Source organism: Schistocerca gregaria, unplaced genomic scaffold (genome assembly GCF_023897955.1).
Source record: "Schistocerca gregaria isolate iqSchGreg1 unplaced genomic scaffold, iqSchGreg1.2 ptg000747l, whole genome shotgun sequence".
Classification (NCBI taxonomy): Eukaryota; Metazoa; Arthropoda; class Insecta; order Orthoptera; family Acrididae; genus Schistocerca; species Schistocerca gregaria.
Window position 1 is genome coordinate 192,651 of NW_026062123.1, and position 24,594 is coordinate 217,244.

The 24,594-nt window shown below is 54.4% G+C and overlaps 57 non-coding genes across 57 annotated transcripts; 11 read left to right on the forward strand and 46 right to left on the reverse strand.

Annotated features, from left to right (window-relative positions):
- Positions 1 to 271: 271 nt before the first annotated feature.
- On the reverse strand, positions 272 to 344 carry Trnam-cau (transfer RNA methionine (anticodon CAU)). Its single transcript has one exon. It is a non-coding gene; the product is annotated as a tRNA-Met (tRNA).
- Positions 345 to 725: 381 nt separating this feature from the next.
- Trnag-gcc (transfer RNA glycine (anticodon GCC)) lies at positions 726 to 796 on the reverse strand. The gene has a single exon. It is a non-coding gene; the product is annotated as a tRNA-Gly (tRNA).
- A 341-nt stretch (positions 797 to 1,137) lies between these two features.
- Trnag-ucc (transfer RNA glycine (anticodon UCC)) lies at positions 1,138 to 1,209 on the forward strand. The gene has a single exon. It is a non-coding gene; the product is annotated as a tRNA-Gly (tRNA).
- A 585-nt stretch (positions 1,210 to 1,794) lies between these two features.
- Trnai-aau (transfer RNA isoleucine (anticodon AAU)) lies at positions 1,795 to 1,868 on the reverse strand. Its single transcript has one exon. It is a non-coding gene; the product is annotated as a tRNA-Ile (tRNA).
- Positions 1,869 to 2,066: 198 nt separating this feature from the next.
- Trnae-uuc (transfer RNA glutamic acid (anticodon UUC)) lies at positions 2,067 to 2,138 on the reverse strand. Its single transcript has one exon. It is a non-coding gene; the product is annotated as a tRNA-Glu (tRNA).
- Positions 2,139 to 2,434: 296 nt separating this feature from the next.
- Trnam-cau (transfer RNA methionine (anticodon CAU)) lies at positions 2,435 to 2,507 on the reverse strand. Its single transcript has one exon. It is a non-coding gene; the product is annotated as a tRNA-Met (tRNA).
- A 381-nt stretch (positions 2,508 to 2,888) lies between these two features.
- Positions 2,889 to 2,959, reverse strand: Trnag-gcc (transfer RNA glycine (anticodon GCC)). Its single transcript has one exon. It is a non-coding gene; the product is annotated as a tRNA-Gly (tRNA).
- A 341-nt stretch (positions 2,960 to 3,300) lies between these two features.
- Positions 3,301 to 3,372, forward strand: Trnag-ucc (transfer RNA glycine (anticodon UCC)). Its single transcript has one exon. It is a non-coding gene; the product is annotated as a tRNA-Gly (tRNA).
- A 585-nt stretch (positions 3,373 to 3,957) lies between these two features.
- Trnai-aau (transfer RNA isoleucine (anticodon AAU)) lies at positions 3,958 to 4,031 on the reverse strand. Its single transcript has one exon. It is a non-coding gene; the product is annotated as a tRNA-Ile (tRNA).
- A 198-nt stretch (positions 4,032 to 4,229) lies between these two features.
- On the reverse strand, positions 4,230 to 4,301 carry Trnae-uuc (transfer RNA glutamic acid (anticodon UUC)). Its single transcript has one exon. It is a non-coding gene; the product is annotated as a tRNA-Glu (tRNA).
- A 296-nt stretch (positions 4,302 to 4,597) lies between these two features.
- Positions 4,598 to 4,670, reverse strand: Trnam-cau (transfer RNA methionine (anticodon CAU)). The gene has a single exon. It is a non-coding gene; the product is annotated as a tRNA-Met (tRNA).
- Positions 4,671 to 5,051: 381 nt separating this feature from the next.
- On the reverse strand, positions 5,052 to 5,122 carry Trnag-gcc (transfer RNA glycine (anticodon GCC)). The gene has a single exon. It is a non-coding gene; the product is annotated as a tRNA-Gly (tRNA).
- Positions 5,123 to 5,463: 341 nt separating this feature from the next.
- Positions 5,464 to 5,535, forward strand: Trnag-ucc (transfer RNA glycine (anticodon UCC)). Its single transcript has one exon. It is a non-coding gene; the product is annotated as a tRNA-Gly (tRNA).
- Positions 5,536 to 6,120: 585 nt separating this feature from the next.
- On the reverse strand, positions 6,121 to 6,194 carry Trnai-aau (transfer RNA isoleucine (anticodon AAU)). Its single transcript has one exon. It is a non-coding gene; the product is annotated as a tRNA-Ile (tRNA).
- Positions 6,195 to 6,392: 198 nt separating this feature from the next.
- Trnae-uuc (transfer RNA glutamic acid (anticodon UUC)) lies at positions 6,393 to 6,464 on the reverse strand. Its single transcript has one exon. It is a non-coding gene; the product is annotated as a tRNA-Glu (tRNA).
- Positions 6,465 to 6,760: 296 nt separating this feature from the next.
- Trnam-cau (transfer RNA methionine (anticodon CAU)) lies at positions 6,761 to 6,833 on the reverse strand. Its single transcript has one exon. It is a non-coding gene; the product is annotated as a tRNA-Met (tRNA).
- A 381-nt stretch (positions 6,834 to 7,214) lies between these two features.
- Positions 7,215 to 7,285, reverse strand: Trnag-gcc (transfer RNA glycine (anticodon GCC)). Its single transcript has one exon. It is a non-coding gene; the product is annotated as a tRNA-Gly (tRNA).
- A 341-nt stretch (positions 7,286 to 7,626) lies between these two features.
- Positions 7,627 to 7,698, forward strand: Trnag-ucc (transfer RNA glycine (anticodon UCC)). The gene has a single exon. It is a non-coding gene; the product is annotated as a tRNA-Gly (tRNA).
- Positions 7,699 to 8,283: 585 nt separating this feature from the next.
- Trnai-aau (transfer RNA isoleucine (anticodon AAU)) lies at positions 8,284 to 8,357 on the reverse strand. Its single transcript has one exon. It is a non-coding gene; the product is annotated as a tRNA-Ile (tRNA).
- A 198-nt stretch (positions 8,358 to 8,555) lies between these two features.
- Positions 8,556 to 8,627, reverse strand: Trnae-uuc (transfer RNA glutamic acid (anticodon UUC)). Its single transcript has one exon. It is a non-coding gene; the product is annotated as a tRNA-Glu (tRNA).
- Positions 8,628 to 8,923: 296 nt separating this feature from the next.
- On the reverse strand, positions 8,924 to 8,996 carry Trnam-cau (transfer RNA methionine (anticodon CAU)). Its single transcript has one exon. It is a non-coding gene; the product is annotated as a tRNA-Met (tRNA).
- Positions 8,997 to 9,377: 381 nt separating this feature from the next.
- Positions 9,378 to 9,448, reverse strand: Trnag-gcc (transfer RNA glycine (anticodon GCC)). The gene has a single exon. It is a non-coding gene; the product is annotated as a tRNA-Gly (tRNA).
- A 341-nt stretch (positions 9,449 to 9,789) lies between these two features.
- Positions 9,790 to 9,861, forward strand: Trnag-ucc (transfer RNA glycine (anticodon UCC)). The gene has a single exon. It is a non-coding gene; the product is annotated as a tRNA-Gly (tRNA).
- Positions 9,862 to 10,446: 585 nt separating this feature from the next.
- Trnai-aau (transfer RNA isoleucine (anticodon AAU)) lies at positions 10,447 to 10,520 on the reverse strand. Its single transcript has one exon. It is a non-coding gene; the product is annotated as a tRNA-Ile (tRNA).
- Positions 10,521 to 10,718: 198 nt separating this feature from the next.
- Positions 10,719 to 10,790, reverse strand: Trnae-uuc (transfer RNA glutamic acid (anticodon UUC)). The gene has a single exon. It is a non-coding gene; the product is annotated as a tRNA-Glu (tRNA).
- A 296-nt stretch (positions 10,791 to 11,086) lies between these two features.
- Positions 11,087 to 11,159, reverse strand: Trnam-cau (transfer RNA methionine (anticodon CAU)). The gene has a single exon. It is a non-coding gene; the product is annotated as a tRNA-Met (tRNA).
- Positions 11,160 to 11,540: 381 nt separating this feature from the next.
- On the reverse strand, positions 11,541 to 11,611 carry Trnag-gcc (transfer RNA glycine (anticodon GCC)). The gene has a single exon. It is a non-coding gene; the product is annotated as a tRNA-Gly (tRNA).
- A 341-nt stretch (positions 11,612 to 11,952) lies between these two features.
- On the forward strand, positions 11,953 to 12,024 carry Trnag-ucc (transfer RNA glycine (anticodon UCC)). Its single transcript has one exon. It is a non-coding gene; the product is annotated as a tRNA-Gly (tRNA).
- A 585-nt stretch (positions 12,025 to 12,609) lies between these two features.
- Trnai-aau (transfer RNA isoleucine (anticodon AAU)) lies at positions 12,610 to 12,683 on the reverse strand. Its single transcript has one exon. It is a non-coding gene; the product is annotated as a tRNA-Ile (tRNA).
- A 198-nt stretch (positions 12,684 to 12,881) lies between these two features.
- Positions 12,882 to 12,953, reverse strand: Trnae-uuc (transfer RNA glutamic acid (anticodon UUC)). Its single transcript has one exon. It is a non-coding gene; the product is annotated as a tRNA-Glu (tRNA).
- A 296-nt stretch (positions 12,954 to 13,249) lies between these two features.
- On the reverse strand, positions 13,250 to 13,322 carry Trnam-cau (transfer RNA methionine (anticodon CAU)). The gene has a single exon. It is a non-coding gene; the product is annotated as a tRNA-Met (tRNA).
- Positions 13,323 to 13,703: 381 nt separating this feature from the next.
- Trnag-gcc (transfer RNA glycine (anticodon GCC)) lies at positions 13,704 to 13,774 on the reverse strand. Its single transcript has one exon. It is a non-coding gene; the product is annotated as a tRNA-Gly (tRNA).
- Positions 13,775 to 14,115: 341 nt separating this feature from the next.
- Trnag-ucc (transfer RNA glycine (anticodon UCC)) lies at positions 14,116 to 14,187 on the forward strand. Its single transcript has one exon. It is a non-coding gene; the product is annotated as a tRNA-Gly (tRNA).
- Positions 14,188 to 14,772: 585 nt separating this feature from the next.
- Positions 14,773 to 14,846, reverse strand: Trnai-aau (transfer RNA isoleucine (anticodon AAU)). The gene has a single exon. It is a non-coding gene; the product is annotated as a tRNA-Ile (tRNA).
- Positions 14,847 to 15,044: 198 nt separating this feature from the next.
- Trnae-uuc (transfer RNA glutamic acid (anticodon UUC)) lies at positions 15,045 to 15,116 on the reverse strand. Its single transcript has one exon. It is a non-coding gene; the product is annotated as a tRNA-Glu (tRNA).
- A 296-nt stretch (positions 15,117 to 15,412) lies between these two features.
- On the reverse strand, positions 15,413 to 15,485 carry Trnam-cau (transfer RNA methionine (anticodon CAU)). The gene has a single exon. It is a non-coding gene; the product is annotated as a tRNA-Met (tRNA).
- A 381-nt stretch (positions 15,486 to 15,866) lies between these two features.
- Trnag-gcc (transfer RNA glycine (anticodon GCC)) lies at positions 15,867 to 15,937 on the reverse strand. Its single transcript has one exon. It is a non-coding gene; the product is annotated as a tRNA-Gly (tRNA).
- Positions 15,938 to 16,278: 341 nt separating this feature from the next.
- On the forward strand, positions 16,279 to 16,350 carry Trnag-ucc (transfer RNA glycine (anticodon UCC)). Its single transcript has one exon. It is a non-coding gene; the product is annotated as a tRNA-Gly (tRNA).
- A 585-nt stretch (positions 16,351 to 16,935) lies between these two features.
- Positions 16,936 to 17,009, reverse strand: Trnai-aau (transfer RNA isoleucine (anticodon AAU)). The gene has a single exon. It is a non-coding gene; the product is annotated as a tRNA-Ile (tRNA).
- Positions 17,010 to 17,207: 198 nt separating this feature from the next.
- Positions 17,208 to 17,279, reverse strand: Trnae-uuc (transfer RNA glutamic acid (anticodon UUC)). The gene has a single exon. It is a non-coding gene; the product is annotated as a tRNA-Glu (tRNA).
- Positions 17,280 to 17,575: 296 nt separating this feature from the next.
- On the reverse strand, positions 17,576 to 17,648 carry Trnam-cau (transfer RNA methionine (anticodon CAU)). Its single transcript has one exon. It is a non-coding gene; the product is annotated as a tRNA-Met (tRNA).
- A 381-nt stretch (positions 17,649 to 18,029) lies between these two features.
- Trnag-gcc (transfer RNA glycine (anticodon GCC)) lies at positions 18,030 to 18,100 on the reverse strand. The gene has a single exon. It is a non-coding gene; the product is annotated as a tRNA-Gly (tRNA).
- A 341-nt stretch (positions 18,101 to 18,441) lies between these two features.
- Trnag-ucc (transfer RNA glycine (anticodon UCC)) lies at positions 18,442 to 18,513 on the forward strand. The gene has a single exon. It is a non-coding gene; the product is annotated as a tRNA-Gly (tRNA).
- Positions 18,514 to 19,098: 585 nt separating this feature from the next.
- Trnai-aau (transfer RNA isoleucine (anticodon AAU)) lies at positions 19,099 to 19,172 on the reverse strand. The gene has a single exon. It is a non-coding gene; the product is annotated as a tRNA-Ile (tRNA).
- Positions 19,173 to 19,370: 198 nt separating this feature from the next.
- Trnae-uuc (transfer RNA glutamic acid (anticodon UUC)) lies at positions 19,371 to 19,442 on the reverse strand. The gene has a single exon. It is a non-coding gene; the product is annotated as a tRNA-Glu (tRNA).
- A 296-nt stretch (positions 19,443 to 19,738) lies between these two features.
- Positions 19,739 to 19,811, reverse strand: Trnat-cgu (transfer RNA threonine (anticodon CGU)). The gene has a single exon. It is a non-coding gene; the product is annotated as a tRNA-Thr (tRNA).
- A 381-nt stretch (positions 19,812 to 20,192) lies between these two features.
- On the reverse strand, positions 20,193 to 20,263 carry Trnag-gcc (transfer RNA glycine (anticodon GCC)). Its single transcript has one exon. It is a non-coding gene; the product is annotated as a tRNA-Gly (tRNA).
- A 341-nt stretch (positions 20,264 to 20,604) lies between these two features.
- On the forward strand, positions 20,605 to 20,676 carry Trnag-ucc (transfer RNA glycine (anticodon UCC)). The gene has a single exon. It is a non-coding gene; the product is annotated as a tRNA-Gly (tRNA).
- A 585-nt stretch (positions 20,677 to 21,261) lies between these two features.
- On the reverse strand, positions 21,262 to 21,335 carry Trnai-aau (transfer RNA isoleucine (anticodon AAU)). The gene has a single exon. It is a non-coding gene; the product is annotated as a tRNA-Ile (tRNA).
- A 198-nt stretch (positions 21,336 to 21,533) lies between these two features.
- Positions 21,534 to 21,605, reverse strand: Trnae-uuc (transfer RNA glutamic acid (anticodon UUC)). Its single transcript has one exon. It is a non-coding gene; the product is annotated as a tRNA-Glu (tRNA).
- A 296-nt stretch (positions 21,606 to 21,901) lies between these two features.
- Trnat-cgu (transfer RNA threonine (anticodon CGU)) lies at positions 21,902 to 21,974 on the reverse strand. Its single transcript has one exon. It is a non-coding gene; the product is annotated as a tRNA-Thr (tRNA).
- Positions 21,975 to 22,355: 381 nt separating this feature from the next.
- Trnag-gcc (transfer RNA glycine (anticodon GCC)) lies at positions 22,356 to 22,426 on the reverse strand. Its single transcript has one exon. It is a non-coding gene; the product is annotated as a tRNA-Gly (tRNA).
- A 341-nt stretch (positions 22,427 to 22,767) lies between these two features.
- On the forward strand, positions 22,768 to 22,839 carry Trnag-ucc (transfer RNA glycine (anticodon UCC)). Its single transcript has one exon. It is a non-coding gene; the product is annotated as a tRNA-Gly (tRNA).
- A 585-nt stretch (positions 22,840 to 23,424) lies between these two features.
- On the reverse strand, positions 23,425 to 23,498 carry Trnai-aau (transfer RNA isoleucine (anticodon AAU)). The gene has a single exon. It is a non-coding gene; the product is annotated as a tRNA-Ile (tRNA).
- Positions 23,499 to 23,696: 198 nt separating this feature from the next.
- Positions 23,697 to 23,768, reverse strand: Trnae-uuc (transfer RNA glutamic acid (anticodon UUC)). The gene has a single exon. It is a non-coding gene; the product is annotated as a tRNA-Glu (tRNA).
- Positions 23,769 to 24,064: 296 nt separating this feature from the next.
- Trnat-cgu (transfer RNA threonine (anticodon CGU)) lies at positions 24,065 to 24,137 on the reverse strand. The gene has a single exon. It is a non-coding gene; the product is annotated as a tRNA-Thr (tRNA).
- Positions 24,138 to 24,518: 381 nt separating this feature from the next.
- Trnag-gcc (transfer RNA glycine (anticodon GCC)) lies at positions 24,519 to 24,589 on the reverse strand. The gene has a single exon. It is a non-coding gene; the product is annotated as a tRNA-Gly (tRNA).
- Between the last annotated feature and the right edge of the window lie 5 nt (positions 24,590 to 24,594).

Sequence of the window (24,594 nt, forward strand, 5' to 3'; positions counted from 1 at the left end):
ACGGTCCCTTGGCGCATTTCGTGCCGAGTCCCGCGTCCGCGCCCATCTCTCTTTGCGAGCATCTTTGCGCATGCTGACTGGCAAGGCGCGCACCTCAAACGTCTCAGAGCAATGCTTTTGGCTTCATGCTCTGCTGGGAGAAGAGGAAAAGGGAAGCTGTAAGTAGCAATAACAGGAAGTAAACATTTTCCCGCTGAAGCGTTGTGGATAACAAACAAGAAATAAGTTGGGGCCCCAGCAACAGCACCACCATCAGTCACAGAAAATTAAATGCCCCGGGTGAGGATCGAACTCACGACCTTAAGATTATGAGACTTACGCGCTGCCTACTGCGCTACCGAGGCACCGGTGAACCGTTTGTCCTGGAAACTGGGTAAGTATCATACCGAATGTTAGACGTGAAGACACTGTACTTCCTGGATAACGTGTTCTGTTTGCTACACGTGCATTGCCGGCCCAGTTGATTGCGGTGTTGCTGCAGCTTTTGCAACGATAGGCAGCACTCCTTGTCGTTAAAGTTCAGTGCCTCGGAGGCACCTGGACACAGCAACTTGTGAGGCCAGGCCGACGCTAGTCTATAGAACATGATGCGAGCGTCCCAGTGGGGACCCGCCAGTGCTGCGTTCTCGGTTCTTCTCAAGGGAATCCAGCTATACATTCTTGTGGATCGTGCATGTCAAGCGCGCAAGCCACACGGCAGCATTACCGCGGGAAAAGCAAAATGATGCATCGGCCGGGAATCGAACCCGGGCCGCCCGCGTGGCAGGCGAGCATTCTACCACTGAACCACCGATGCTCCGGTCGGTATCAACTTCAAGCTGCTTCCCGAGCAGTTGTCTTAAGGGAAAGTGGGACTGTCGTCAAGCGCCATAGCATTCTGCCGAGAAGATGCTGCAGACGCTGAACCCTGCACTGTACTGCTTAAAATCGCCGCCAGAACGCCGTCCTCTGCGTACTCTTGCGTCGCCAGAGCCGACTCTTGCCAAAGGATGCGAAATGTGCGCGGATATGCTGTCCGAATGCGTCTGGATGTGCTCCCCTAGCCTACCTCGAAATGCGCCTGCCAGGTACCATCACCTTCGGCCGCTGCCGACAGGCGGGAAGCCGACACAGTGCGGCGCCGGGGCGCTCCCTTGTGCGGTGGTGGTGTAATGGTCAGCATAGTTGCCTTCCAAGCAGTTGATCCGGGTTCGATTCCCGGCCACCGCAGCAGGCTTTTAATTTCGCGTATGGGTACTTTTGCCACGCGCCTTGAAATTAATGTTTTGTTTTCCTCCCTGTTACTCGCTGCAGACCAGCCTGTAGTGTGTCTCGACTTGTCTCGACTTTGCTCGGCTGACGCGAGAGCTGACGCTCTCAAATCGGCCTATATCAAAACAACAAGCACGAGAAACGACTGAGAGAGGTAAGGAGAGGCGAGGCGATGGACACACAGCACGCCCCTTCATTTCACGGTGGCGTCTCCCTGACCGAATCGGGCTGTGGCTCCGAAAACAAAGGAGAAAGAAAAATAGGAAGTAAAACTGCCAACAGTACCCTGTGTTCCGATGCACTTACCCGCCCAAGTACTGACAAGGGCCAAAGTTGTTACGCATCGGCAATCGGACATTTCCTCTCATTTTCTCTTTATCGGTTGAGAACCAGTGTATCGAGCACACTATGGCCATTGGCGAGTGAATGCTGTAGCGCTTCCCGACAGGTCGGGTTCGGAACCTCTGTCAACTTCCACGCAGGGTGGTCATCACACTCGCCAGCTGAAATAGGCGCTGCCTTTTCGTAGTAGTAAATGCGTAGTGGCCCGTGGGGGGATCGAACCCACGACCTTCGCGTTATTAGCACGACGCTCTAACCAACTGAGCTAACGGGCCTCGACAGATGCAGTTGCTCAGGCCTACACTGGAACCGTGTGGCATGAAGCCATACACCATTTCTATGGCCGTCGTGTGTCTGCTTCCCTCGTCTATATTCTGCTGACTGTCACGAAACAGTAGCTATATTGCGAGCAGGACGGGAAACGGCAGCTCGGACAGCTCAAACTTGTCACGAGTAGTGTGGAAAAAATTCCGTTCCGGTACCGGGAATCGAACCCGGGCCTCCTGGGTGAAAGCCAGGTATCCTAGCCACTAGACCACACCGGATCTGTGCGTTTCTTCGACGGTTCGGACGGTCCCTTGGCGCATTTCGTGCCGAGTCCCGCGTCCGCGCCCATCTCTCTTTGCGAGCATCTTTGCGCATGCTGACTGGCAAGGCGCGCACCTCAAACGTCTCAGAGCAATGCTTTTGGCTTCATGCTCTGCTGGGAGAAGAGGAAAAGGGAAGCTGTAAGTAGCAATAACAGGAAGTAAACATTTTCCCGCTGAAGCGTTGTGGATAACAAACAAGAAATAAGTTGGGGCCCCAGCAACAGCACCACCATCAGTCACAGAAAATTAAATGCCCCGGGTGAGGATCGAACTCACGACCTTAAGATTATGAGACTTACGCGCTGCCTACTGCGCTACCGAGGCACCGGTGAACCGTTTGTCCTGGAAACTGGGTAAGTATCATACCGAATGTTAGACGTGAAGACACTGTACTTCCTGGATAACGTGTTCTGTTTGCTACACGTGCATTGCCGGCCCAGTTGATTGCGGTGTTGCTGCAGCTTTTGCAACGATAGGCAGCACTCCTTGTCGTTAAAGTTCAGTGCCTCGGAGGCACCTGGACACAGCAACTTGTGAGGCCAGGCCGACGCTAGTCTATAGAACATGATGCGAGCGTCCCAGTGGGGACCCGCCAGTGCTGCGTTCTCGGTTCTTCTCAAGGGAATCCAGCTATACATTCTTGTGGATCGTGCATGTCAAGCGCGCAAGCCACACGGCAGCATTACCGCGGGAAAAGCAAAATGATGCATCGGCCGGGAATCGAACCCGGGCCGCCCGCGTGGCAGGCGAGCATTCTACCACTGAACCACCGATGCTCCGGTCGGTATCAACTTCAAGCTGCTTCCCGAGCAGTTGTCTTAAGGGAAAGTGGGACTGTCGTCAAGCGCCATAGCATTCTGCCGAGAAGATGCTGCAGACGCTGAACCCTGCACTGTACTGCTTAAAATCGCCGCCAGAACGCCGTCCTCTGCGTACTCTTGCGTCGCCAGAGCCGACTCTTGCCAAAGGATGCGAAATGTGCGCGGATATGCTGTCCGAATGCGTCTGGATGTGCTCCCCTAGCCTACCTCGAAATGCGCCTGCCAGGTACCATCACCTTCGGCCGCTGCCGACAGGCGGGAAGCCGACACAGTGCGGCGCCGGGGCGCTCCCTTGTGCGGTGGTGGTGTAATGGTCAGCATAGTTGCCTTCCAAGCAGTTGATCCGGGTTCGATTCCCGGCCACCGCAGCAGGCTTTTAATTTCGCGTATGGGTACTTTTGCCACGCGCCTTGAAATTAATGTTTTGTTTTCCTCCCTGTTACTCGCTGCAGACCAGCCTGTAGTGTGTCTCGACTTGTCTCGACTTTGCTCGGCTGACGCGAGAGCTGACGCTCTCAAATCGGCCTATATCAAAACAACAAGCACGAGAAACGACTGAGAGAGGTAAGGAGAGGCGAGGCGATGGACACACAGCACGCCCCTTCATTTCACGGTGGCGTCTCCCTGACCGAATCGGGCTGTGGCTCCGAAAACAAAGGAGAAAGAAAAATAGGAAGTAAAACTGCCAACAGTACCCTGTGTTCCGATGCACTTACCCGCCCAAGTACTGACAAGGGCCAAAGTTGTTACGCATCGGCAATCGGACATTTCCTCTCATTTTCTCTTTATCGGTTGAGAACCAGTGTATCGAGCACACTATGGCCATTGGCGAGTGAATGCTGTAGCGCTTCCCGACAGGTCGGGTTCGGAACCTCTGTCAACTTCCACGCAGGGTGGTCATCACACTCGCCAGCTGAAATAGGCGCTGCCTTTTCGTAGTAGTAAATGCGTAGTGGCCCGTGGGGGGATCGAACCCACGACCTTCGCGTTATTAGCACGACGCTCTAACCAACTGAGCTAACGGGCCTCGACAGATGCAGTTGCTCAGGCCTACACTGGAACCGTGTGGCATGAAGCCATACACCATTTCTATGGCCGTCGTGTGTCTGCTTCCCTCGTCTATATTCTGCTGACTGTCACGAAACAGTAGCTATATTGCGAGCAGGACGGGAAACGGCAGCTCGGACAGCTCAAACTTGTCACGAGTAGTGTGGAAAAAATTCCGTTCCGGTACCGGGAATCGAACCCGGGCCTCCTGGGTGAAAGCCAGGTATCCTAGCCACTAGACCACACCGGATCTGTGCGTTTCTTCGACGGTTCGGACGGTCCCTTGGCGCATTTCGTGCCGAGTCCCGCGTCCGCGCCCATCTCTCTTTGCGAGCATCTTTGCGCATGCTGACTGGCAAGGCGCGCACCTCAAACGTCTCAGAGCAATGCTTTTGGCTTCATGCTCTGCTGGGAGAAGAGGAAAAGGGAAGCTGTAAGTAGCAATAACAGGAAGTAAACATTTTCCCGCTGAAGCGTTGTGGATAACAAACAAGAAATAAGTTGGGGCCCCAGCAACAGCACCACCATCAGTCACAGAAAATTAAATGCCCCGGGTGAGGATCGAACTCACGACCTTAAGATTATGAGACTTACGCGCTGCCTACTGCGCTACCGAGGCACCGGTGAACCGTTTGTCCTGGAAACTGGGTAAGTATCATACCGAATGTTAGACGTGAAGACACTGTACTTCCTGGATAACGTGTTCTGTTTGCTACACGTGCATTGCCGGCCCAGTTGATTGCGGTGTTGCTGCAGCTTTTGCAACGATAGGCAGCACTCCTTGTCGTTAAAGTTCAGTGCCTCGGAGGCACCTGGACACAGCAACTTGTGAGGCCAGGCCGACGCTAGTCTATAGAACATGATGCGAGCGTCCCAGTGGGGACCCGCCAGTGCTGCGTTCTCGGTTCTTCTCAAGGGAATCCAGCTATACATTCTTGTGGATCGTGCATGTCAAGCGCGCAAGCCACACGGCAGCATTACCGCGGGAAAAGCAAAATGATGCATCGGCCGGGAATCGAACCCGGGCCGCCCGCGTGGCAGGCGAGCATTCTACCACTGAACCACCGATGCTCCGGTCGGTATCAACTTCAAGCTGCTTCCCGAGCAGTTGTCTTAAGGGAAAGTGGGACTGTCGTCAAGCGCCATAGCATTCTGCCGAGAAGATGCTGCAGACGCTGAACCCTGCACTGTACTGCTTAAAATCGCCGCCAGAACGCCGTCCTCTGCGTACTCTTGCGTCGCCAGAGCCGACTCTTGCCAAAGGATGCGAAATGTGCGCGGATATGCTGTCCGAATGCGTCTGGATGTGCTCCCCTAGCCTACCTCGAAATGCGCCTGCCAGGTACCATCACCTTCGGCCGCTGCCGACAGGCGGGAAGCCGACACAGTGCGGCGCCGGGGCGCTCCCTTGTGCGGTGGTGGTGTAATGGTCAGCATAGTTGCCTTCCAAGCAGTTGATCCGGGTTCGATTCCCGGCCACCGCAGCAGGCTTTTAATTTCGCGTATGGGTACTTTTGCCACGCGCCTTGAAATTAATGTTTTGTTTTCCTCCCTGTTACTCGCTGCAGACCAGCCTGTAGTGTGTCTCGACTTGTCTCGACTTTGCTCGGCTGACGCGAGAGCTGACGCTCTCAAATCGGCCTATATCAAAACAACAAGCACGAGAAACGACTGAGAGAGGTAAGGAGAGGCGAGGCGATGGACACACAGCACGCCCCTTCATTTCACGGTGGCGTCTCCCTGACCGAATCGGGCTGTGGCTCCGAAAACAAAGGAGAAAGAAAAATAGGAAGTAAAACTGCCAACAGTACCCTGTGTTCCGATGCACTTACCCGCCCAAGTACTGACAAGGGCCAAAGTTGTTACGCATCGGCAATCGGACATTTCCTCTCATTTTCTCTTTATCGGTTGAGAACCAGTGTATCGAGCACACTATGGCCATTGGCGAGTGAATGCTGTAGCGCTTCCCGACAGGTCGGGTTCGGAACCTCTGTCAACTTCCACGCAGGGTGGTCATCACACTCGCCAGCTGAAATAGGCGCTGCCTTTTCGTAGTAGTAAATGCGTAGTGGCCCGTGGGGGGATCGAACCCACGACCTTCGCGTTATTAGCACGACGCTCTAACCAACTGAGCTAACGGGCCTCGACAGATGCAGTTGCTCAGGCCTACACTGGAACCGTGTGGCATGAAGCCATACACCATTTCTATGGCCGTCGTGTGTCTGCTTCCCTCGTCTATATTCTGCTGACTGTCACGAAACAGTAGCTATATTGCGAGCAGGACGGGAAACGGCAGCTCGGACAGCTCAAACTTGTCACGAGTAGTGTGGAAAAAATTCCGTTCCGGTACCGGGAATCGAACCCGGGCCTCCTGGGTGAAAGCCAGGTATCCTAGCCACTAGACCACACCGGATCTGTGCGTTTCTTCGACGGTTCGGACGGTCCCTTGGCGCATTTCGTGCCGAGTCCCGCGTCCGCGCCCATCTCTCTTTGCGAGCATCTTTGCGCATGCTGACTGGCAAGGCGCGCACCTCAAACGTCTCAGAGCAATGCTTTTGGCTTCATGCTCTGCTGGGAGAAGAGGAAAAGGGAAGCTGTAAGTAGCAATAACAGGAAGTAAACATTTTCCCGCTGAAGCGTTGTGGATAACAAACAAGAAATAAGTTGGGGCCCCAGCAACAGCACCACCATCAGTCACAGAAAATTAAATGCCCCGGGTGAGGATCGAACTCACGACCTTAAGATTATGAGACTTACGCGCTGCCTACTGCGCTACCGAGGCACCGGTGAACCGTTTGTCCTGGAAACTGGGTAAGTATCATACCGAATGTTAGACGTGAAGACACTGTACTTCCTGGATAACGTGTTCTGTTTGCTACACGTGCATTGCCGGCCCAGTTGATTGCGGTGTTGCTGCAGCTTTTGCAACGATAGGCAGCACTCCTTGTCGTTAAAGTTCAGTGCCTCGGAGGCACCTGGACACAGCAACTTGTGAGGCCAGGCCGACGCTAGTCTATAGAACATGATGCGAGCGTCCCAGTGGGGACCCGCCAGTGCTGCGTTCTCGGTTCTTCTCAAGGGAATCCAGCTATACATTCTTGTGGATCGTGCATGTCAAGCGCGCAAGCCACACGGCAGCATTACCGCGGGAAAAGCAAAATGATGCATCGGCCGGGAATCGAACCCGGGCCGCCCGCGTGGCAGGCGAGCATTCTACCACTGAACCACCGATGCTCCGGTCGGTATCAACTTCAAGCTGCTTCCCGAGCAGTTGTCTTAAGGGAAAGTGGGACTGTCGTCAAGCGCCATAGCATTCTGCCGAGAAGATGCTGCAGACGCTGAACCCTGCACTGTACTGCTTAAAATCGCCGCCAGAACGCCGTCCTCTGCGTACTCTTGCGTCGCCAGAGCCGACTCTTGCCAAAGGATGCGAAATGTGCGCGGATATGCTGTCCGAATGCGTCTGGATGTGCTCCCCTAGCCTACCTCGAAATGCGCCTGCCAGGTACCATCACCTTCGGCCGCTGCCGACAGGCGGGAAGCCGACACAGTGCGGCGCCGGGGCGCTCCCTTGTGCGGTGGTGGTGTAATGGTCAGCATAGTTGCCTTCCAAGCAGTTGATCCGGGTTCGATTCCCGGCCACCGCAGCAGGCTTTTAATTTCGCGTATGGGTACTTTTGCCACGCGCCTTGAAATTAATGTTTTGTTTTCCTCCCTGTTACTCGCTGCAGACCAGCCTGTAGTGTGTCTCGACTTGTCTCGACTTTGCTCGGCTGACGCGAGAGCTGACGCTCTCAAATCGGCCTATATCAAAACAACAAGCACGAGAAACGACTGAGAGAGGTAAGGAGAGGCGAGGCGATGGACACACAGCACGCCCCTTCATTTCACGGTGGCGTCTCCCTGACCGAATCGGGCTGTGGCTCCGAAAACAAAGGAGAAAGAAAAATAGGAAGTAAAACTGCCAACAGTACCCTGTGTTCCGATGCACTTACCCGCCCAAGTACTGACAAGGGCCAAAGTTGTTACGCATCGGCAATCGGACATTTCCTCTCATTTTCTCTTTATCGGTTGAGAACCAGTGTATCGAGCACACTATGGCCATTGGCGAGTGAATGCTGTAGCGCTTCCCGACAGGTCGGGTTCGGAACCTCTGTCAACTTCCACGCAGGGTGGTCATCACACTCGCCAGCTGAAATAGGCGCTGCCTTTTCGTAGTAGTAAATGCGTAGTGGCCCGTGGGGGGATCGAACCCACGACCTTCGCGTTATTAGCACGACGCTCTAACCAACTGAGCTAACGGGCCTCGACAGATGCAGTTGCTCAGGCCTACACTGGAACCGTGTGGCATGAAGCCATACACCATTTCTATGGCCGTCGTGTGTCTGCTTCCCTCGTCTATATTCTGCTGACTGTCACGAAACAGTAGCTATATTGCGAGCAGGACGGGAAACGGCAGCTCGGACAGCTCAAACTTGTCACGAGTAGTGTGGAAAAAATTCCGTTCCGGTACCGGGAATCGAACCCGGGCCTCCTGGGTGAAAGCCAGGTATCCTAGCCACTAGACCACACCGGATCTGTGCGTTTCTTCGACGGTTCGGACGGTCCCTTGGCGCATTTCGTGCCGAGTCCCGCGTCCGCGCCCATCTCTCTTTGCGAGCATCTTTGCGCATGCTGACTGGCAAGGCGCGCACCTCAAACGTCTCAGAGCAATGCTTTTGGCTTCATGCTCTGCTGGGAGAAGAGGAAAAGGGAAGCTGTAAGTAGCAATAACAGGAAGTAAACATTTTCCCGCTGAAGCGTTGTGGATAACAAACAAGAAATAAGTTGGGGCCCCAGCAACAGCACCACCATCAGTCACAGAAAATTAAATGCCCCGGGTGAGGATCGAACTCACGACCTTAAGATTATGAGACTTACGCGCTGCCTACTGCGCTACCGAGGCACCGGTGAACCGTTTGTCCTGGAAACTGGGTAAGTATCATACCGAATGTTAGACGTGAAGACACTGTACTTCCTGGATAACGTGTTCTGTTTGCTACACGTGCATTGCCGGCCCAGTTGATTGCGGTGTTGCTGCAGCTTTTGCAACGATAGGCAGCACTCCTTGTCGTTAAAGTTCAGTGCCTCGGAGGCACCTGGACACAGCAACTTGTGAGGCCAGGCCGACGCTAGTCTATAGAACATGATGCGAGCGTCCCAGTGGGGACCCGCCAGTGCTGCGTTCTCGGTTCTTCTCAAGGGAATCCAGCTATACATTCTTGTGGATCGTGCATGTCAAGCGCGCAAGCCACACGGCAGCATTACCGCGGGAAAAGCAAAATGATGCATCGGCCGGGAATCGAACCCGGGCCGCCCGCGTGGCAGGCGAGCATTCTACCACTGAACCACCGATGCTCCGGTCGGTATCAACTTCAAGCTGCTTCCCGAGCAGTTGTCTTAAGGGAAAGTGGGACTGTCGTCAAGCGCCATAGCATTCTGCCGAGAAGATGCTGCAGACGCTGAACCCTGCACTGTACTGCTTAAAATCGCCGCCAGAACGCCGTCCTCTGCGTACTCTTGCGTCGCCAGAGCCGACTCTTGCCAAAGGATGCGAAATGTGCGCGGATATGCTGTCCGAATGCGTCTGGATGTGCTCCCCTAGCCTACCTCGAAATGCGCCTGCCAGGTACCATCACCTTCGGCCGCTGCCGACAGGCGGGAAGCCGACACAGTGCGGCGCCGGGGCGCTCCCTTGTGCGGTGGTGGTGTAATGGTCAGCATAGTTGCCTTCCAAGCAGTTGATCCGGGTTCGATTCCCGGCCACCGCAGCAGGCTTTTAATTTCGCGTATGGGTACTTTTGCCACGCGCCTTGAAATTAATGTTTTGTTTTCCTCCCTGTTACTCGCTGCAGACCAGCCTGTAGTGTGTCTCGACTTGTCTCGACTTTGCTCGGCTGACGCGAGAGCTGACGCTCTCAAATCGGCCTATATCAAAACAACAAGCACGAGAAACGACTGAGAGAGGTAAGGAGAGGCGAGGCGATGGACACACAGCACGCCCCTTCATTTCACGGTGGCGTCTCCCTGACCGAATCGGGCTGTGGCTCCGAAAACAAAGGAGAAAGAAAAATAGGAAGTAAAACTGCCAACAGTACCCTGTGTTCCGATGCACTTACCCGCCCAAGTACTGACAAGGGCCAAAGTTGTTACGCATCGGCAATCGGACATTTCCTCTCATTTTCTCTTTATCGGTTGAGAACCAGTGTATCGAGCACACTATGGCCATTGGCGAGTGAATGCTGTAGCGCTTCCCGACAGGTCGGGTTCGGAACCTCTGTCAACTTCCACGCAGGGTGGTCGTCACACTCGCCAGCTGAAATAGGCGCTGCCTTTTCGTAGTAGTAAATGCGTAGTGGCCCGTGGGGGGATCGAACCCACGACCTTCGCGTTATTAGCACGACGCTCTAACCAACTGAGCTAACGGGCCTCGACAGATGCAGTTGCTCAGGCCTACACTGGAACCGTGTGGCATGAAGCCATACACCATTTCTATGGCCGTCGTGTGTCTGCTTCCCTCGTCTATATTCTGCTGACTGTCACGAAACAGTAGCTATATTGCGAGCAGGACGGGAAACGGCAGCTCGGACAGCTCAAACTTGTCACGAGTAGTGTGGAAAAAATTCCGTTCCGGTACCGGGAATCGAACCCGGGCCTCCTGGGTGAAAGCCAGGTATCCTAGCCACTAGACCACACCGGATCTGTGCGTTTCTTCGACGGTTCGGACGGTCCCTTGGCGCATTTCGTGCCGAGTCCCGCGTCCGCGCCCATCTCTCTTTGCGAGCATCTTTGCGCATGCTGACTGGCAAGGCGCGCACCTCAAACGTCTCAGAGCAATGCTTTTGGCTTCATGCTCTGCTGGGAGAAGAGGAAAAGGGAAGCTGTAAGTAGCAATAACAGGAAGTAAACATTTTCCCGCTGAAGCGTTGTGGATAACAAACAAGAAATAAGTTGGGGCCCCAGCAACAGCACCACCATCAGTCACAGAAAATTAAATGCCCCGGGTGAGGATCGAACTCACGACCTTAAGATTATGAGACTTACGCGCTGCCTACTGCGCTACCGAGGCACCGGTGAACCGTTTGTCCTGGAAACTGGGTAAGTATCATACCGAATGTTAGACGTGAAGACACTGTACTTCCTGGATAACGTGTTCTGTTTGCTACACGTGCATTGCCGGCCCAGTTGATTGCGGTGTTGCTGCAGCTTTTGCAACGATAGGCAGCACTCCTTGTCGTTAAAGTTCAGTGCCTCGGAGGCACCTGGACACAGCAACTTGTGAGGCCAGGCCGACGCTAGTCTATAGAACATGATGCGAGCGTCCCAGTGGGGACCCGCCAGTGCTGCGTTCTCGGTTCTTCTCAAGGGAATCCAGCTATACATTCTTGTGGATCGTGCATGTCAAGCGCGCAAGCCACACGGCAGCATTACCGCGGGAAAAGCAAAATGATGCATCGGCCGGGAATCGAACCCGGGCCGCCCGCGTGGCAGGCGAGCATTCTACCACTGAACCACCGATGCTCCGGTCGGTATCAACTTCAAGCTGCTTCCCGAGCAGTTGTCTTAAGGGAAAGTGGGACTGTCGTCAAGCGCCATAGCATTCTGCCGAGAAGATGCTGCAGACGCTGAACCCTGCACTGTACTGCTTAAAATCGCCGCCAGAACGCCGTCCTCTGCGTACTCTTGCGTCGCCAGAGCCGACTCTTGCCAAAGGATGCGAAATGTGCGCGGATATGCTGTCCGAATGCGTCTGGATGTGCTCCCCTAGCCTACCTCGAAATGCGCCTGCCAGGTACCATCACCTTCGGCCGCTGCCGACAGGCGGGAAGCCGACACAGTGCGGCGCCGGGGCGCTCCCTTGTGCGGTGGTGGTGTAATGGTCAGCATAGTTGCCTTCCAAGCAGTTGATCCGGGTTCGATTCCCGGCCACCGCAGCAGGCTTTTAATTTCGCGTATGGGTACTTTTGCCACGCGCCTTGAAATTAATGTTTTGTTTTCCTCCCTGTTACTCGCTGCAGACCAGCCTGTAGTGTGTCTCGACTTGTCTCGACTTTGCTCGGCTGACGCGAGAGCTGACGCTCTCAAATCGGCCTATATCAAAACAACAAGCACGAGAAACGACTGAGAGAGGTAAGGAGAGGCGAGGCGATGGACACACAGCACGCCCCTTCATTTCACGGTGGCGTCTCCCTGACCGAATCGGGCTGTGGCTCCGAAAACAAAGGAGAAAGAAAAATAGGAAGTAAAACTGCCAACAGTACCCTGTGTTCCGATGCACTTACCCGCCCAAGTACTGACAAGGGCCAAAGTTGTTACGCATCGGCAATCGGACATTTCCTCTCATTTTCTCTTTATCGGTTGAGAACCAGTGTATCGAGCACACTATGGCCATTGGCGAGTGAATGCTGTAGCGCTTCCCGACAGGTCGGGTTCGGAACCTCTGTCAACTTCCACGCAGGGTGGTCATCACACTCGCCAGCTGAAATAGGCGCTGCCTTTTCGTAGTAGTAAAAGCGTAGTGGCCCGTGGGGGGATCGAACCCACGACCTTCGCGTTATTAGCACGACGCTCTAACCAACTGAGCTAACGGGCCTCGACAGATGCAGTTGCTCAGACCTACACTGGAACCGTGTGGCATGAAGCCATACACCATTTCTATGGCCGTCGTGTGTCTGCTTCCCTCGTCTATATTCTGCTGACTGTCACGAAACAGTAGCTATATTGCGAGCAGGACGGGAAACGGCAGCTCGGACAGCTCAAACTTGTCACGAGTAGTGTGGAAAAAATTCCGTTCCGGTACCGGGAATCGAACCCGGGCCTCCTGGGTGAAAGCCAGGTATCCTAGCCACTAGACCACACCGGATCTGTGCGTTTCTTCGACGGTTCGGACGGTCCCTTGGCGCATTTCGTGCCGAGTCCCGCGTCCGCGCCCATCTCTCTTTGCGAGCATCTTTGCGCATGCTGACTGGCAAGGCGCGCACCTCAAACGTCTCAGAGCAATGCTTTTGGCTTCATGCTCTGCTGGGAGAAGAGGAAAAGGGAAGCTGTAAGTAGCAATAACAGGAAGTAAACATTTTCCCGCTGAAGCGTTGTGGATAACAAACAAGAAATAAGTTGGGGCCCCAGCAACAGCACCACCATCAGTCACAGAAAATTAAATGCCCCGGGTGAGGATCGAACTCACGACCTTAAGATTATGAGACTTACGCGCTGCCTACTGCGCTACCGAGGCACCGGTGAACCGTTTGTCCTGGAAACTGGGTAAGTATCATACCGAATGTTAGACGTGAAGACACTGTACTTCCTGGATAACGTGTTCTGTTTGCTACACGTGCATTGCCGGCCCAGTTGATTGCGGTGTTGCTGCAGCTTTTGCAACGATAGGCAGCACTCCTTGTCGTTAAAGTTCAGTGCCTCGGAGGCACCTGGACACAGCAACTTGTGAGGCCAGGCCGACGCTAGTCTATAGAACATGATGCGAGCGTCCCAGTGGGGACCCGCCAGTGCTGCGTTCTCGGTTCTTCTCAAGGGAATCCAGCTATACATTCTTGTGGATCGTGCATGTCAAGCGCGCAAGCCACACGGCAGCATTACCGCGGGAAAAGCAAAATGATGCATCGGCCGGGAATCGAACCCGGGCCGCCCGCGTGGCAGGCGAGCATTCTACCACTGAACCACCGATGCTCCGGTCGGTATCAACTTCAAGCTGCTTCCCGAGCAGTTGTCTTAAGGGAAAGTGGGACTGTCGTCAAGCGCCATAGCATTCTGCCGAGAAGATGCTGCAGACGCTGAACCCTGCACTGTACTGCTTAAAATCGCCGCCAGAACGCCGTCCTCTGCGTACTCTTGCGTCGCCAGAGCCGACTCTTGCCAAAGGATGCGAAATGTGCGCGGATATGCTGTCCGAATGCGTCTGGATGTGCTCCCCTAGCCTACCTCGAAATGCGCCTGCCAGGTACCATCACCTTCGGCCGCTGCCGACAGGCGGGAAGCCGACACAGTGCGGCGCCGGGGCGCTCCCTTGTGCGGTGGTGGTGTAATGGTCAGCATAGTTGCCTTCCAAGCAGTTGATCCGGGTTCGATTCCCGGCCACCGCAGCAGGCTTTTAATTTCGCGTATGGGTACTTTTGCCACGCGCCTTGAAATTAATGTTTTGTTTTCCTCCCTGTTACTCGCTGCAGACCAGCCTGTAGTGTGTCTCGACTTGTCTCGACTTTGCTCGGCTGACGCGAGAGCTGACGCTCTCAAATCGGCCTATATCAAAACAACAAGCACGAGAAACGACTGAGAGAGGTAAGGAGAGGCGAGGCGATGGACACACAGCACGCCCCTTCATTTCACGGTGGCGTCTCCCTGACCGAATCGGGCTGTGGCTCCGAAAACAAAGGAGAAAGAAAAATAGGAAGTAAAACTGCCAACAGTACCCTGTGTTCCGATGCACTTACCCGCCCAAGTACTGACAAGGGCCAAAGTTGTTACGCATCGGCAATCGGACATTTCCTCTCATTTTCTCTTTATCGGTTGAGAACCAGTGTATCGAGCACACTATGGCCATTGGCGAGTGAATGCTGTAGCGCTTCCCGACAGGTCGGGTTCGGAACCTCTGTCAACTTCCACGCAGGGTGGTCATCACACTCGCCAGCTGAAATAGGCGCTGCCTTTTCGTAGTAGTAAAAGCGTAGTGGCCCGTGGGGGGATCGAACCCACGACCTTCGCGTTATTAGCACGACGCTCTAACCAACTGAGCTAACGGGCCTCGACAGATGCAGTTGCTCAGACCTACACTGGAACCGTGTGGCATGAAGCCATACACCATTTCTATGGCCGTCGTGTGTCTGCTTCCCTCGTCTATATTCTGCTGACTGTCACGAAACAGTAGCTATATTGCGAGCAGGACGGGAAACGGCAGCTCGGACAGCTCAAACTTGTCACGAGTAGTGTGGAAAAAATTCCGTTCCGGTACCGGGAATCGAACCCGGGCCTCCTGGGTGAAAGCCAGGTATCCTAGCCACTAGACCACACCGGATCTGTGCGTTTCTTCGACGGTTCGGACGGTCCCTTGGCGCATTTCGTGCCGAGTCCCGCGTCCGCGCCCATCTCTCTTTGCGAGCATCTTTGCGCATGCTGACTGGCAAGGCGCGCACCTCAAACGTCTCAGAGCAATGCTTTTGGCTTCATGCTCTGCTGGGAGAAGAGGAAAAGGGAAGCTGTAAGTAGCAATAACAGGAAGTAAACATTTTCCCGCTGAAGCGTTGTGGATAACAAACAAGAAATAAGTTGGGGCCCCAGCAACAGCACCACCATCAGTCACAGAAAATTAAATGCCCCGGGTGAGGATCGAACTCACGACCTTAAGATTATGAGACTTACGCGCTGCCTACTGCGCTACCGAGGCACCGGTGAACCGTTTGTCCTGGAAACTGGGTAAGTATCATACCGAATGTTAGACGTGAAGACACTGTACTTCCTGGATAACGTGTTCTGTTTGCTACACGTGCATTGCCGGCCCAGTTGATTGCGGTGTTGCTGCAGCTTTTGCAACGATAGGCAGCACTCCTTGTCGTTAAAGTTCAGTGCCTCGGAGGCACCTGGACACAGCAACTTGTGAGGCCAGGCCGACGCTAGTCTATAGAACATGATGCGAGCGTCCCAGTGGGGACCCGCCAGTGCTGCGTTCTCGGTTCTTCTCAAGGGAATCCAGCTATACATTCTTGTGGATCGTGCATGTCAAGCGCGCAAGCCACACGGCAGCATTACCGCGGGAAAAGCAAAATGATGCATCGGCCGGGAATCGAACCCGGGCCGCCCGCGTGGCAGGCGAGCATTCTACCACTGAACCACCGATGCTCCGGTCGGTATCAACTTCAAGCTGCTTCCCGAGCAGTTGTCTTAAGGGAAAGTGGGACTGTCGTCAAGCGCCATAGCATTCTGCCGAGAAGATGCTGCAGACGCTGAACCCTGCACTGTACTGCTTAAAATCGCCGCCAGAACGCCGTCCTCTGCGTACTCTTGCGTCGCCAGAGCCGACTCTTGCCAAAGGATGCGAAATGTGCGCGGATATGCTGTCCGAATGCGTCTGGATGTGCTCCCCTAGCCTACCTCGAAATGCGCCTGCCAGGTACCATCACCTTCGGCCGCTGCCGACAGGCGGGAAGCCGACACAGTGCGGCGCCGGGGCGCTCCCTTGTGCGGTGGTGGTGTAATGGTCAGCATAGTTGCCTTCCAAGCAGTTGATCCGGGTTCGATTCCCGGCCACCGCAGCAGGCTTTTAATTTCGCGTATGGGTACTTTTGCCACGCGCCTTGAAATTAATGTTTTGTTTTCCTCCCTGTTACTCGCTGCAGACCAGCCTGTAGTGTGTCTCGACTTGTCTCGACTTTGCTCGGCTGACGCGAGAGCTGACGCTCTCAAATCGGCCTATATCAAAACAACAAGCACGAGAAACGACTGAGAGAGGTAAGGAGAGGCGAGGCGATGGACACACAGCACGCCCCTTCATTTCACGGTGGCGTCTCCCTGACCGAATCGGGCTGTGGCTCCGAAAACAAAGGAGAAAGAAAAATAGGAAGTAAAACTGCCAACAGTACCCTGTGTTCCGATGCACTTACCCGCCCAAGTACTGACAAGGGCCAAAGTTGTTACGCATCGGCAATCGGACATTTCCTCTCATTTTCTCTTTATCGGTTGAGAACCAGTGTATCGAGCACACTATGGCCATTGGCGAGTGAATGCTGTAGCGCTTCCCGACAGGTCGGGTTCGGAACCTCTGTCAACTTCCACGCAGGGTGGTCATCACACTCGCCAGCTGAAATAGGCGCTGCCTTTTCGTAGTAGTAAATGCGTAGTGGCCCGTGGGGGGATCGAACCCACGACCTTCGCGTTATTAGCACGACGCTCTAACCAACTGAGCTAACGGGCCTCGACAGATGCAGTTGCTCAGGCCTACACTGGAACCGTGTGGCATGAAGCCATACACCATTTCTATGGCCGTCGTGTGTCTGCTTCCCTCGTCTATATTCTGCTGACTGTCACGAAACAGTAGCTATATTGCGAGCAGGACGGGAAACGGCAGCTCGGACAGCTCAAACTTGTCACGAGTAGTGTGGAAAAAATTCCGTTCCGGTACCGGGAATCGAACCCGGGCCTCCTGGGTGAAAGCCAGGTATCCTAGCCACTAGACCACACCGGATCTGTGCGTTTCTTCGACGGTTCGGACGGTCCCTTGGCGCATTTCGTGCCGAGTCCCGCGTCCGCGCCCATCTCTCTTTGCGAGCATCTTTGCGCATGCTGACTGGCAAGGCGCGCACCTCAAACGTCTCAGAGCAATGCTTTTGGCTTCATGCTCTGCTGGGAGAAGAGGAAAAGGGAAGCTGTAAGTAGCAATAACAGGAAGTAAACATTTTCCCGCTGAAGCGTTGTGGATAACAAACAAGAAATAAGTTGGGGCCCCAGCAACAGCACCACCATCAGTCACAGAAAATTAAATGCCCCGGGTGAGGATCGAACTCACGACCTTAAGATTATGAGACTTACGCGCTGCCTACTGCGCTACCGAGGCACCGGTGAACCGTTTGTCCTGGAAACTGGGTAAGTATCATACCGAATGTTAGACGTGAAGACACTGTACTTCCTGGATAACGTGTTCTGTTTGCTACACGTGCATTGCCGGCCCAGTTGATTGCGGTGTTGCTGCAGCTTTTGCAACGATAGGCAGCACTCCTTGTCGTTAAAGTTCAGTGCCTCGGAGGCACCTGGACACAGCAACTTGTGAGGCCAGGCCGACGCTAGTCTATAGAACATGATGCGAGCGTCCCAGTGGGGACCCGCCAGTGCTGCGTTCTCGGTTCTTCTCAAGGGAATCCAGCTATACATTCTTGTGGATCGTGCATGTCAAGCGCGCAAGCCACACGGCAGCATTACCGCGGGAAAAGCAAAATGATGCATCGGCCGGGAATCGAACCCGGGCCGCCCGCGTGGCAGGCGAGCATTCTACCACTGAACCACCGATGCTCCGGTCGGTATCAACTTCAAGCTGCTTCCCGAGCAGTTGTCTTAAGGGAAAGTGGGACTGTCGTCAAGCGCCATAGCATTCTGCCGAGAAGATGCTGCAGACGCTGAACCCTGCACTGTACTGCTTAAAATCGCCGCCAGAACGCCGTCCTCTGCGTACTCTTGCGTCGCCAGAGCCGACTCTTGCCAAAGGATGCGAAATGTGCGCGGATATGCTGTCCGAATGCGTCTGGATGTGCTCCCCTAGCCTACCTCGAAATGCGCCTGCCAGGTACCATCACCTTCGGCCGCTGCCGACAGGCGGGAAGCCGACACAGTGCGGCGCCGGGGCGCTCCCTTGTGCGGTGGTGGTGTAATGGTCAGCATAGTTGCCTTCCAAGCAGTTGATCCGGGTTCGATTCCCGGCCACCGCAGCAGGCTTTTAATTTCGCGTATGGGTACTTTTGCCACGCGCCTTGAAATTAATGTTTTGTTTTCCTCCCTGTTACTCGCTGCAGACCAGCCTGTAGTGTGTCTCGACTTGTCTCGACTTTGCTCGGCTGACGCGAGAGCTGACGCTCTCAAATCGGCCTATATCAAAACAACAAGCACGAGAAACGACTGAGAGAGGTAAGGAGAGGCGAGGCGATGGACACACAGCACGCCCCTTCATTTCACGGTGGCGTCTCCCTGACCGAATCGGGCTGTGGCTCCGAAAACAAAGGAGAAAGAAAAATAGGAAGTAAAACTGCCAACAGTACCCTGTGTTCCGATGCACTTACCCGCCCAAGTACTGACAAGGGCCAAAGTTGTTACGCATCGGCAATCGGACATTTCCTCTCATTTTCTCTTTATCGGTTGAGAACCAGTGTATCGAGCACACTATGGCCATTGGCGAGTGAATGCTGTAGCGCTTCCCGACAGGTCGGGTTCGGAACCTCTGTCAACTTCCACGCAGGGTGGTCATCACACTCGCCAGCTGAAATAGGCGCTGCCTTTTCGTAGTAGTAAAAGCGTAGTGGCCCGTGGGGGGATCGAACCCACGACCTTCGCGTTATTAGCACGACGCTCTAACCAACTGAGCTAACGGGCCTCGACAGATGCAGTTGCTCAGACCTACACTGGAACCGTGTGGCATGAAGCCATACACCATTTCTATGGCCGTCGTGTGTCTGCTTCCCTCGTCTATATTCTGCTGACTGTCACGAAACAGTAGCTATATTGCGAGCAGGACGGGAAACGGCAGCTCGGACAGCTCAAACTTGTCACGAGTAGTGTGGAAAAAATTCCGTTCCGGTACCGGGAATCGAACCCGGGCCTCCTGGGTGAAAGCCAGGTATCCTAGCCACTAGACCACACCGGATCTGTGCGTTTCTTCGACGGTTCGGACGGTCCCTTGGCGCATTTCGTGCCGAGTCCCGCGTCCGCGCCCATCTCTCTTTGCGAGCATCTTTGCGCATGCTGACTGGCAAGGCGCGCACCTCAAACGTCTCAGAGCAATGCTTTTGGCTTCATGCTCTGCTGGGAGAAGAGGAAAAGGGAAGCTGTAAGTAGCAATAACAGGAAGTAAACATTTTCCCGCTGAAGCGTTGTGGATAACAAACAAGAAATAAGTTGGGGCCCCAGCAACAGCACCACCATCAGTCACAGAAAATTAAATGCCCCGGGTGAGGATCGAACTCACGACCTTAAGATTACGAGACTTACGCGCTGCCTACTGCGCTACCGAGGCACCGGTGAACCGTTTGTCCTGGAAACTGGGTAAGTATCATACCGAATGTTAGACGTGAAGACACTGTACTTCCTGGATAACGTGTTCTGTTTGCTACACGTGCATTGCCGGCCCAGTTGATTGCGGTGTTGCTGCAGCTTTTGCAACGATAGGCAGCACTCCTTGTCGTTAAAGTTCAGTGCCTCGGAGGCACCTGGACACAGCAACTTGTGAGGCCAGGCCGACGCTAGTCTATAGAACATGATGCGAGCGTCCCAGTGGGGACCCGCCAGTGCTGCGTTCTCGGTTCTTCTCAAGGGAATCCAGCTATACATTCTTGTGGATCGTGCATGTCAAGCGCGCAAGCCACACGGCAGCATTACCGCGGGAAAAGCAAAATGATGCATCGGCCGGGAATCGAACCCGGGCCGCCCGCGTGGCAGGCGAGCATTCTACCACTGAACCACCGATGCTCCGGTCGGTATCAACTTCAAGCTGCTTCCCGAGCAGTTGTCTTAAGGGAAAGTGGGACTGTCGTCAAGCGCCATAGCATTCTGCCGAGAAGATGCTGCAGACGCTGAACCCTGCACTGTACTGCTTAAAATCGCCGCCAGAACGCCGTCCTCTGCGTACTCTTGCGTCGCCAGAGCCGACTCTTGCCAAAGGATGCGAAATGTGCGCGGATATGCTGTCCGAATGCGTCTGGATGTGCTCCCCTAGCCTACCTCGAAATGCGCCTGCCAGGTACCATCACCTTCGGCCGCTGCCGACAGGCGGGAAGCCGACACAGTGCGGCGCCGGGGCGCTCCCTTGTGCGGTGGTGGTGTAATGGTCAGCATAGTTGCCTTCCAAGCAGTTGATCCGGGTTCGATTCCCGGCCACCGCAGCAGGCTTTTAATTTCGCGTATGGGTACTTTTGCCACGCGCCTTGAAATTAATGTTTTGTTTTCCTCCCTGTTACTCGCTGCAGACCAGCCTGTAGTGTGTCTCGACTTGTCTCGACTTTGCTCGGCTGACGCGAGAGCTGACGCTCTCAAATCGGCCTATATCAAAACAACAAGCACGAGAAACGACTGAGAGAGGTAAGGAGAGGCGAGGCGATGGACACACAGCACGCCCCTTCATTTCACGGTGGCGTCTCCCTGACCGAATCGGGCTGTGGCTCCGAAAACAAAGGAGAAAGAAAAATAGGAAGTAAAACTGCCAACAGTACCCTGTGTTCCGATGCACTTACCCGCCCAAGTACTGACAAGGGCCAAAGTTGTTACGCATCGGCAATCGGACATTTCCTCTCATTTTCTCTTTATCGGTTGAGAACCAGTGTATCGAGCACACTATGGCCATTGGCGAGTGAATGCTGTAGCGCTTCCCGACAGGTCGGGTTCGGAACCTCTGTCAACTTCCACGCAGGGTGGTCATCACACTCGCCAGCTGAAATAGGCGCTGCCTTTTCGTAGTAGTAAAAGCGTAGTGGCCCGTGGGGGGATCGAACCCACGACCTTCGCGTTATTAGCACGACGCTCTAACCAACTGAGCTAACGGGCCTCGACAGATGCAGTTGCTCAGACCTACACTGGAACCGTGTGGCATGAAGCCATACACCATTTCTATGGCCGTCGTGTGTCTGCTTCCCTCGTCTATATTCTGCTGACTGTCACGAAACAGTAGCTATATTGCGAGCAGGACGGGAAACGGCAGCTCGGACAGCTCAAACTTGTCACGAGTAGTGTGGAAAAAATTCCGTTCCGGTACCGGGAATCGAACCCGGGCCTCCTGGGTGAAAGCCAGGTATCCTAGCCACTAGACCACACCGGATCTGTGCGTTTCTTCGACGGTTCGGACGGTCCCTTGGCGCATTTCGTGCCGAGTCCCGCGTCCGCGCCCATCTCTCTTTGCGAGCATCTTTGCGCATGCTGACTGGCAAGGCGCGCACCTCAAACGTCTCAGAGCAATGCTTTTGGCTTCATGCTCTGCTGGGAGAAGAGGAAAAGGGAAGCTGTAAGTAGCAATAACAGGAAGTAAACATTTTCCCGCTGAAGCGTTGTGGATAACAAACAAGAAATAAGTTGGGGCCCCAGCAACAGCACCACCATCAGTCACAGAAAATTAAATGCCCCGGGTGAGGATCGAACTCACGACCTTAAGATTACGAGACTTACGCGCTGCCTACTGCGCTACCGAGGCACCGGTGAACCGTTTGTCCTGGAAACTGGGTAAGTATCATACCGAATGTTAGACGTGAAGACACTGTACTTCCTGGATAACGTGTTCTGTTTGCTACACGTGCATTGCCGGCCCAGTTGATTGCGGTGTTGCTGCAGCTTTTGCAACGATAGGCAGCACTCCTTGTCGTTAAAGTTCAGTGCCTCGGAGGCACCTGGACACAGCAACTTGTGAGGCCAGGCCGACGCTAGTCTATAGAACATGATGCGAGCGTCCCAGTGGGGACCCGCCAGTGCTGCGTTCTCGGTTCTTCTCAAGGGAATCCAGCTATACATTCTTGTGGATCGTGCATGTCAAGCGCGCAAGCCACACGGCAGCATTACCGCGGGAAAAGCAAAATGATGCATCGGCCGGGAATCGAACCCGGGCCGCCCGCGTGGCAGGCGAGCATTCTACCACTGAACCACCGATGCTCCGGTCGGTATCAACTTCAAGCTGCTTCCCGAGCAGTTGTCTTAAGGGAAAGTGGGACTGTCGTCAAGCGCCATAGCATTCTGCCGAGAAGATGCTGCAGACGCTGAACCCTGCACTGTACTGCTTAAAATCGCCGCCAGAACGCCGTCCTCTGCGTACTCTTGCGTCGCCAGAGCCGACTCTTGCCAAAGGATGCGAAATGTGCGCGGATATGCTGTCCGAATGCGTCTGGATGTGCTCCCCTAGCCTACCTCGAAATGCGCCTGCCAGGTACCATCACCTTCGGCCGCTGCCGACAGGCGGGAAGCCGACACAGTGCGGCGCCGGGGCGCTCCCTTGTGCGGTGGTGGTGTAATGGTCAGCATAGTTGCCTTCCAAGCAGTTGATCCGGGTTCGATTCCCGGCCACCGCAGCAGGCTTTTAATTTCGCGTATGGGTACTTTTGCCACGCGCCTTGAAATTAATGTTTTGTTTTCCTCCCTGTTACTCGCTGCAGACCAGCCTGTAGTGTGTCTCGACTTGTCTCGACTTTGCTCGGCTGACGCGAGAGCTGACGCTCTCAAATCGGCCTATATCAAAACAACAAGCACGAGAAACGACTGAGAGAGGTAAGGAGAGGCGAGGCGATGGACACACAGCACGCCCCTTCATTTCACGGTGGCGTCTCCCTGACCGAATCGGGCTGTGGCTCCGAAAACAAAGGAGAAAGAAAAATAGGAAGTAAAACTGCCAACAGTACCCTGTGTTCCGATGCACTTACCCGCCCAAGTACTGACAAGGGCCAAAGTTGTTACGCATCGGCAATCGGACATTTCCTCTCATTTTCTCTTTATCGGTTGAGAACCAGTGTATCGAGCACACTATGGCCATTGGCGAGTGAATGCTGTAGCGCTTCCCGACAGGTCGGGTTCGGAACCTCTGTCAACTTCCACGCAGGGTGGTCATCACACTCGCCAGCTGAAATAGGCGCTGCCTTTTCGTAGTAGTAAAAGCGTAGTGGCCCGTGGGGGGATCGAACCCACGACCTTCGCGTTATTAGCACGACGCTCTAACCAACTGAGCTAACGGGCCTCGACAGATGCAGTTGCTCAGACCTACACTGGAACCGTGTGGCATGAAGCCATACACCATTTCTATGGCCGTCGTGTGTCTGCTTCCCTCGTCTATATTCTGCTGACTGTCACGAAACAGTAGCTATATTGCGAGCAGGACGGGAAACGGCAGCTCGGACAGCTCAAACTTGTCACGAGTAGTGTGGAAAAAATTCCGTTCCGGTACCGGGAATCGAACCCGGGCCTCCTGGGTGAAAGTCAGGTATCCTAGCCACTAGACCACACCGGATCTGTGCGTTTCTTCGACGGTTCGGACGGTCCCTTGGCGCATTTCGTGCCGAGTCCCGCGTCCGCGCCCATCTCTCTTTGCGAGCATCTTTGCGCATGCTGACTGGCAAGGCGCGCACCTCAAACGTCTCAGAGCAATGCTTTTGGCTTCATGCTCTGCTGGGAGAAGAGGAAAAGGGAAGCTGTAAGTAGCAATAACAGGAAGTAAACATTTTCCCGCTGAAGCGTTGTGGATAACAAACAAGAAATAAGTTGGGGCCCCAGCAACAGCACCACCATCAGTCACAGAAAATTAAATGCCCCGGGTGAGGATCGAACTCACGACCTTAAGATTACGAGACTTACGCGCTGCCTACTGCGCTACCGAGGCACCGGTGAACCGTTTGTCCTGGAAACTGGGTAAGTATCATACCGAATGTTAGACGTGAAGACACTGTACTTCCTGGATAACGTGTTCTGTTTGCTACACGTGCATTGCCGGCCCAGTTGATTGCGGTGTTGCTGCAGCTTTTGCAACGATAGGCAGCACTCCTTGTCGTTAAAGTTCAGTGCCTCGGAGGCACCTGGACACAGCAACTTGTGAGGCCAGGCCGACGCTAGTCTATAGAACATGATGCGAGCGTCCCAGTGGGGACCCGCCAGTGCTGCGTTCTCGGTTCTTCTCAAGGGAATCCAGCTATACATTCTTGTGGATCGTGCATGTCAAGCGCGCAAGCCACACGGCAGCATTACCGCGGGAAAAGCAAAATGATGCATCGGCCGGGAATCGAACCCGGGCCGCCCGCGTGGCAGGCGAGCATTCTACCACTGAACCACCGATGCTCCGG